This window comes from Cariama cristata, unplaced genomic scaffold (genome assembly GCF_000690535.1).
Source record: "Cariama cristata isolate BGI_N322 unplaced genomic scaffold, ASM69053v1 scaffold21569, whole genome shotgun sequence".
NCBI classification, from domain to species: domain Eukaryota; kingdom Metazoa; phylum Chordata; class Aves; order Cariamiformes; family Cariamidae; genus Cariama; species Cariama cristata.
In genome coordinates, this window is record NW_009634357.1 from 50 (window position 1) to 8,850 (window position 8,801).

The window sequence follows — 8,801 nt, forward strand, 5'->3', positions numbered from 1 at the left end:
CGGCCGGGCGGGAAGGCCATTTTACCTGCTCGGGTTGTTAGTGTTTCTGCGGGAGGCTGCTGGGGAGAGTAACGGGGCAAGGAAGATGGAAGGCGGGAGACTGCAGACGCCAAGCGGGAGACAGCAGTTTTGCTTTACTGCTGCTCTGGTGCGGGTAGGAGCACCCCAGTCATGAGTGTGATCTCGGCTATGCTTGGTGCTGCTCAGGTGCAAGCCCTTGCTGGGCTCCCCAGCAGCCTTTGTGGCAAAGGAGGTAGAGCGGAGGAGCGTGATGTTGGAGATGTCGGCCTGAGAGAGGCTTGGTGGGCGGCCGGCTGGGAGACGTCGGCCTGAGAGAGGCTTGGTGGTAGCCTGTCTGTCAAGGAGTGAAAGAAAGAGATTATCTGACAAAAGAAAACAGCAGGGTTGGCTGCCCTGATAGGGAATAGATGGGACAGTTCAGAGGAGAAAGATTTAAAAAAAAAAAAAAAAATTTTAGTCCTGGCCTTTTCAAACATCGGCTGACTGCGGTAGTGCAGAGGTAGTTACTGACATGAAATTAAACTGACTGTGGTAGGAGTTGGGAACAAAGTGGAGTTTGGGAGTTCATCTAAGCTAGGATGGGAACTAATGCCTTAGGTGGCCAGATAAGAGCAGTAAATTATTTAAGTGCGAGGAAGGGAATAAGGACAGAGCCCTGAGGGATGCCGGTGAGGCAGGGAGGAGCACCTGAAAGAGCAGTCATTGAGTTGGGAGGGGAACCAGATTAACTGCAAAGGAGCTGAGAGCTGACAAGAAGCAGTGATTGAAGGCATCCCAAAGCAATGGGCAGTTCCAGAACTGCATGAAGGTGAAAGGGGCCCATAAGTTACTCCCTGGCCAAGACTAGTTGCCAGTAGTTTCAGCAAAGGGTCAGAAACTAGGCTGCAGCAGATCAAGTGCAGTTAACGAGAGCAGGAGGGGAATATGGAGAGCGGGGGGAGAAAGAGAAACTTCGTACCACAGTCAGCTTTGAAACAGAAAAACAGTGCAGTGGAAACAATGCATGTAAGAAATTAGGGCAAAAGTGGTTCCCCCCTGGGTCTATGATGCTACTAAGCTACAGAACTATCCTTCCTTTCCAACAGGAACAGTATGGCATAGGTGTAAACTACTGAGACTGGAGCATTAGTGCTCTTCATCCCTTGCTCTGTATAGTGCTGCCGCTATTACCACTGTGAGGAACTTAAGAGCACTGCAGAGCATGTACCCCCAAGTAACAGCACTTCCCCTGTTGCAGGTATGCCTGGATCTGTTTCTGGTTAAGGTGTTTTGAAAATTCATAGGTGGTAGGTAGGAGTTTGAAAAGGAAATAAAAAGCAAAGAAATCCCCTGAGCTCTCTATACACAAGTGTAACATGAGAAGACAAATACATTTGTTTTCAGAAAAGATGACCAGGTGGAATGAGACATTAGACTGGTGAGGGGAGTTTGCATGGGAAGGTTGTTTTTTGGGTTTTTTTTTTAGGCTCTAATTATATCTAATTAAAACCTAATCCAGAGAGTACAACATTATTCTTTTCTACATGGCCTTTCTTTTACTTAAAAACAGATCTTCCCTACAGGCAAGACTGGAGAGGGAAGCTCATTATTTTGAGGTCAGTTAATTTGTCAGTGTCATTGGACATGTTTTTGTGGGGTTTGTGCTAGTAAAGTGCTGATGTAGAGGACTAAGCAGCTGAGGGGATGTAGAAGGTGTGGAAAAAATACGTTCCTGTCTCATCCTTCTATGGGATTTGCCAGGTTTTCTGGAGAGGTGGTACACCCCGCTGCACAACGGCTCCGCAGGACTGCCTGCAGTGTCCCTCTTTGGAGGGAGAAGCAGGGACAGGGTTGCTGTGGTTCTACCTGCACTATCAGCTTTAAGGGAGGAAGGTGGACAGTCAGGTGAAAATGCTAAAGAGCAAGTCGTTTGATTCTAATGCTAACTGAGGAGCTTGAAAGGGGAGATTACCCTTAAGATAGTGTGCATATCTCCCTGTCTTTCCCTTTAGTCTTTCTGCCTAAGCTGGGTCTTGCCTGCTTGCTTCCACGAACTCCTATCAGTCAGAAGAGATAAGGGATAATTTCACATGCATGTTTCAGAGGTAGTACCGATTTAAGCAGGCTGTGGCCACTTGTTCCTGCCTCTGTTCCACCTTCTCAGCAGTGTTAGTAGAGCTGTTTGTGCAGCTGGAGAACTGGCTCAGGGGAGTGCTCAAGAGGCTGGGGGTCTGGGCTCTTCCTATGCAGAGAGGGTGCAAGCAAATGACAGGTGTTAAAGACAGAACTGCTCAAATGAGAACCTCTGCAGAAGGAAATGTGTGTCCCTGCCTCTCTATGAATGTTTTGGAGGTCCATGCAGCTACTTCTCTTGCTGTCCAATTCTCAGAGCCATCATGAGGGGCCCCTGGGGATTGAATGGAGGCCACGAGGCATAGGGTGGGGAGGAGGGAGCATCCCCTTTGCAGGATGTAAAGATGATTCCCAGAACTCCAGATTAATGGCTCTAGTGCATTAGCGAAGCTAATTGGTGACCTCAATACTTGTGAGACTTAACAGGGTTTTAGAGATTGCCAGTACTCCTGTGAATGAGGAGCAGCAATTGTACAGCCACTTGGGATCTGCCTGGTAAATGCCACTGTCGTGTCCCTGCCACTCCTGGTGTTGTGTAAAGTTGTGAGTCTCGCGTAGGCTAGGACTGCAGTTGCATGAAGAGCAGGCTCGGTAGCAGGCCCGAGCGTGCTGGTGGCTGTGGCTCTCTTCCTGGCTGTCCAGCTGCACGGCTGCCCGTCAGGCTGGTCAGGCTCCCAACACCCCCAGTATGTGCAAGAGTTACTTGGGACACCAGGTAGACGGGGCTGGGGCATGCTCTGCCTGACCACATTAAGGAGGACTTGGGGCAGCCTGGGTCTGTAGCTGAGCATGTGCTTGTGGGTAAATCACTGAGGGGAGAGCCAGCTGGGAGGTGGGAATGGGTTCAGACCTGCTCTCATGTGTCAGTGGAGGTATGTTCACATCCAGCTTGCTACTTGGTAGTGTCTGTGGCAGAAATTGATCTCGGACTCTTCACAGTAATTTTGCTCTGGTTTCCTATTTCTTGCTCAGAGTGCAAATGTAGATGGTGCCTTCGAAACATTTAACTTAAGCATCTAGTACTGTAACAACAAAGGGCATTTACGGTTTAGAATGTGATTCTGTGAATTCTTCTTAATTTTTTCTTTGAGGGCCAAACATGTTTCCCATCAGCAGATGTTGAGTGGCAATTAGATGACAGACTACTCAAATTTTTATTTTTTTTTTCCACTGCTGAGTGCCTGGATAGGGCATCATTGAGATGAGTTTTCCAAAGTGTTACTCATCCAGGAATGAATGGAGAAACAGGAATTAGTACTTACACTTTTCAAATGTCAGACATACTGTCATGGATGTTCCCCAGAAAACCGTCTCTGTGAAAGTTAGGTGGAAAATCAATGTGTAGAACCTCATAGAACTTGCAACCATAAGCTTAACTGAGGGGAGTAAGGGTATCAAATGGTTATGTGTCTCTGTTAACAGTGCTGTCTCTCTGGTGCTGAAGTCTGAGACTAGACTGAAGATCAAAGCAGAACAGGAGGGAGGGGGTTTTCCCAGGCCACTTAACTTGACTGTAATGATAGAATAACCTCTTCCCTGTGGAAGAGTCAGCAGGGACATCATCATTCTCAGTCTGGCAGGGACACCTGAAGGGGAAATGATATTATGCTGGTTGACATTTGTTGTCAAATATTTTCACAAATATTAATCCAGTGCAGACCATTGATGGTTACCTTAAATATTTTTTTCCCAGGATTATGGAGCAGCCAATTAAGCTGCCCTTTTTGTGTACGCACACACAAAATAGGGCTTTCAAATGCTGATCTAGGAATTCATCCTGGGATGAATCTTCATTAGCTTTTTAATCAGTGATTGGGACAGTAGTAGCTGATTAAAAGAAGATAAGTAATTATTTCAAACATCCTAGTATATCGGGATACTGCCCTATTCTTCGATAGTGCTAACTTCCTAAAGAAGAGAATGGTTACTTATGAATATTTAACCAAGGAAACCATATTAAGTGCATGTGAACTGTGGAGAAGTCAAATATTGCAACATACCTGTAACTGGAGAATATGTCTCCAACCTAGAAGATTACCTATATCTGTAGATTTGTTAATTTTCCTAATGGTGGGAGATAACGGCATCTTCCGTAATTCTGTATTTTAGTTGTTCTGTGTATTTTTGGGTTTGTGTGCTTTTTTAAAAATATTTGTGGGAAATCTTGACTCCCAGGATTGCTCAGTTGTTGAATTCATGTTTTCCTTCTGACTGTGTAAAAGATTTCATGTTCTGAAAAAACAGCAATCAGTGCTATCAGTGCAGTAACTATTCTATTTCCATTAACTCCATGGAAGCAATGAATGAACAAGGGCCAAGGGTCAGGTTAAACTGCAGCAGGTCAGGGAAGCCTTGTCATGACCTGATTTTAATTTTAAAGCCTACTGCTGGCTGCTTCAAGTCAGCGGGAACAACCTTGGGTGCTATGGATGCTGGAAGTGCACTTCCTAGCAAAACAGAGCATGGCCTGGTACGAAGGTGCTAGGTAATTGCTAATTCTGATCAACTCTGTTAGCTACTGCAGTAATGTGAGCTCCAGAGTATCCTCGTTTTTTGAGATGTCAGTGGTTTTTTACAAATATGCTGAAACCTGCCTTTTTGGAGACTGTTTTCTGCTTGGTTTAAAAAAAAAAAAAAGCAACATATTTAGTGCACTACTAACAAAAGATTGTCTGGTAGAAATAATATTTAATTAAAAGTAAACAAAAAAAAGTCTCTGAAATCATAGGTACAACAAGTCTGTCTCAGGGTGAGTAATTGGCTACTTGAACTAGTCCTCAGTAGGCATTTACTGTATGTATTTGGTCCTCATGTCAGATTTCTTTTTCGTACTTCCAGTTTGACATACTAAATAATAATTTTTTGTCAATGTTAATGAATCACCTATTTGTTTTAATCTTTTTAATCATTATTACATGCTCGAGTTATTTTGGTTCTGAGTAAAAACAAATAAAACTTCTAGTAAGCATCTAATTGTTGAACTAGTCTGTTTTGCTATTTGCTGCTTCTACTCTCAGTGTATTATTTTACTTCCTCTCGTAGTGTTTTGTAAAGGTAAAATAATTTCTTTTAATCATTTAACATGTGTAATCTTGCTCAGATTTGTCTTTGTTCAAAAAGAATAATTGTCCCAAAATTGCAAGAGTCCCAAACCCATGTTCATTAGTAGGCAAAATTACTCAGCCTCTTTAATGGGAGTTTTTTCCTGGGTATGGACTGCTGGCTGGGCCAGAGGGCATCTTATCTTCTTGTTTCCTGGTGGTCTAAATGGTTTGATTTTTTTTTCCTTCACTCTTGAGTCATTTGTATATTTGTATGCTCGCTGGATTGGGCTAAGTGCATTTTGGAGACCTCTTTGTGCTTCTGGGAATGGTGTGATTGTCGGCTATGAAAGACAAAATACCAAGACACATGGGCCATAATTTTCCTGTTCGTTAAACATTTATGCTCCTTTGTAGTTTTAACGGAACTATTATCTAATTGAAACAACAATGTTGCTGACTTTTTAATTATACTTTTGGCAATGAATCCTGAGGAGTCTAAACTTTTTTTTTAACTAAATAAATCAAAACTTGCAATGAGTCACCCATGTTGGGTTGAATATTTTTTTTTTTTTTAACTTGATGTTTAGGCAAAGCAGTATACTGAGGGTAGTAAATTTGGGCTAACATTAGAATCTTTAAAACAAATGCTTTCAAGCACTAAGGCTAGCTTTGATTTATACTTCTTTGTATAATGAACACAGACAGAAATTTATGATCTGGAAACTAAAGTTTGTTAACTTATCCAGCTTCCGTGGGATCTGTCCTTAGCTGCTTTTTAAATGGCCATAGTAGTTCAACTTCTGCCTGTGAATTCATATGTATGTACATTAGCTGTAAGACAAATTGAGTGAACATCTGTTCTAAATCTGTTTTATAGTAGTGTTATAGCTGAACTGAGATTTGTGTAAGTGTAAAATAAACTTACAAAGGGCTTTAGAGCTACCAAAATGCTTGTAAATTGTCACACTCTGCCCTCCTTAGTGATGTCAAAACTGAAGTGGGAGCTTCAGCTCTTTTTTGAGCTCTTGGATGCGGCTGGAGCATGCTTCTGTACGTTTTGTCATACCAAATGAAACGCGGGCGTTCTTGAAGTTCCCCATTTCTTACTTTGCACTGGAGGAAAGACTAAGCAGGCAGGTGTTCTTCCCATAGCACACCGAGCCACAGCATACTTCAACCAGGTCTCTGATATGGACAATTAAGGGACCAGAAACCCAGGATGCAACATGGTGTGTGGTGCATGTCTGCATGCAATGTAGAAATCGTCCCTTTGGCTAGCATCTCATTTTAGAATTTGTGTTTCTCCCAGGGTTTCCAGATTGGAGACAGTTGCCCTGTGCACCTTCTTACTGTCCAACTAAAAAGTAGCTTATGATAAATATCCTATGGCCTTGATGTGCTGAACTGGGAGCCAGAATGACATGAGTCTGTCTTGCTTTTTCCAGTTATTTGACTGGTGTATGGACCAAAGGCTCCCGAAGGGATGGTTTGCAGAGCATGTGCACAGATGTGCTTGGTGCTCCTGTCTCGCGTGTGTAAGAACAGGCAGGCTCAGGCCTGGGCTGAACGTAGGAACGAGGATTCCTCCCGTCCTGCTGCTTCACACACATTGCTTGCTGTGTTCCCATCTGGAACCTAGCCTTTGCAGGGAGGGGGAAGTCCTAATGCATTATCAGGGGGCAAAGAAGTCTGCAGGCATATGCATGGAGCTGCTCAATTCTTACAGTTTGTTTGTTTGTTTTTAAATTTGTTGAAAGAGCAAATGCAATGATCAAAAAAGCAGTTTAAAAAAATCCCGAAAAAAAAACAAAAAGCAAAAAAACCCAAACCAAAACCCAGGAAATGCTTGGGTTAGGTGCTCAGCTTGGCACTTTTAACAGTCTGCTTTGGATTTCAGGGCAGGGCAAAAGTTGGGGGGCAGGCAGGATGGGACTTTCTTACCCACTAGCACCAACTGGATCAGGAGGTAATGGTGAACATATGATGGAGGAGAGTAGCGTCCAGCTGTACTCGATGCAGCATGGCTGCATCAGTCTGCTTTATGTCCAGTGGCAAATTTAGCAGAGGTTGAGGGCTGCATGAACTTTGCAAATTCAACAGAAAGCTCTTGAGCATCAGAATTAGCTGTGAGAGACTGGCAGGCAGGACATCTTGTTTCTGAATAAAAAGCAAGCTCTGATCACAAAGCTGTGGCCTTTCACTGTTGTTCATGAATGTGTTAATGGGCATTTCTGATTCTGTGTAAGCTAATTCACAAATTGCATCAAGTTGGGTGAGAATTTGCTTGTAGTAGGATTTTATAGCCCCAAGTGCTGGCTGCTGAAAGGTCATTAATCTGAAGAAGATCTTGAAAGGCTAATTTATTGTCATTAAGTACAATGTAGCTCTCCAATTTACGTTGTTGTACTGCCGTAACTGAAATGAAAGGAAGTGAGTGCAGTTTTGGACATCTCTATTAATACACTACACTTGTATAGGTTTTATAAAATTCTATAATCTTCATGTTAAGTAAGTTCAAAAATATCAGTTTACTAGATGCAGAAATCACTATAAGTGGTATAAATCTGGAAAACCTAGGTATATCTTTTCTTCTGAGGAAAGCACACAAATCATGTAAGATGGTACAAACAAGAAAATCTCTTCTAAACAGTTGGGGGGGGGGAGATTATGCAAAATAAAGGCCGTCTGAAGTTTAGTCTTGACATAAATACTCAAGTGTCAGGACAATCTAGTCCCTAAACTAGACCATTCCTCAGAAAATACCTTTTATCCTTACACACCTATAAATTAAGATACATGACCACCTACTGCTGTTTAACATAAAACAACTGAAACATTTTGCATGCATTAGGAGCTCAACTGATAGTTTGAAAGGAAACACATACTTTTTAGGCACAAACTATCCTCCATTGTTAAGCTGTATCTTTATGGTAAAATAATGGTGTGCTTTCAGCTTGCACAGGCATGTCCGTCCCAGCTGTGATTAGCAGCTGGTTAGCACACATCCTGACCCCAGGTAGGGGGGCGGTGGGCTAGCCCGAGTGAGGAATGGGTGCGGTCAGGGTTGGGCTTGTTCTTACTCTTTGGCAGGCTAGTTTAGAAGATGTGCCTGGGCCTACAGCAGATGTTTGCTGATATTGCTGGCCAGGTTGAATGGAAGTCTTCCACTTGCAATCTTGGCCCATCTTCCTTCCTTAAGTGCGTGGCTCTCAGTGAATGTGATCACTGATGGATTTGCAGCTTTTCATAAGATTCGTAGATGGGTGGCTAGTTGCAGGCTTCAACCGAGGCTTTTCTCACAGGTTCAGAGCAGCTTTCTCCAGTGGGATCACTCATGTTTCTGGTAGGTGTCACCCTTTGTCTTCCCCATGGTCCAGGTGCCACCAGAGTCACTCTCCTCTGAGCAGCTGCCTGCTGTCATCAGTTACACAGCTGGAACAGCTGGGGATGCCTTGGCATGGAAGGGCGCTTTACTGGACCAGGGAACCTTACCTGTGCAGAGCCTCTCTCAGGAGGTTGGGTTTTCTTGGCATGTATTAAAATATAAAGTATTTTATCTCCTCTGGTTACAAGGGACTTTGCCATTCCTCTATCACATTTGGCTGAAATCGTCCAGGAGGTTCA